This window comes from Myotis lucifugus, unplaced genomic scaffold (assembly GCF_000147115.1).
Source record: "Myotis lucifugus unplaced genomic scaffold, Myoluc2.0 scaffold_109, whole genome shotgun sequence".
NCBI classification, from domain to species: domain Eukaryota; kingdom Metazoa; phylum Chordata; class Mammalia; order Chiroptera; family Vespertilionidae; genus Myotis; species Myotis lucifugus.
Genome location: NW_005871157.1, coordinates 3,310,362 through 3,310,609, shown reverse-complemented (window position 1 = coordinate 3,310,609; position 248 = coordinate 3,310,362).

The following is a 248-nucleotide window of genomic DNA, read 5'->3' as shown; positions in this document are numbered from 1 at the left end:
CCCATGGTCGGCAAACTGTGCTCTCGAGCCACATGCGGCTCTTTGGCCCTTGAGTGTGGCTCTCCCACAAAATACTGGTCACGCACGTACAGTGCGATTGAAACTTCGTGGCCCATGCGCAGAAGCCGATATTTTGTGGAAGAGCCACACTCAAGGGGCCAAAGAGTCGCATGTGGCTCACGAGCCGCAGTTTGCCAACCACTGGTCTAAGTGAAAGAGAACGTTGGTTGCAAAATGATCTAAACGTC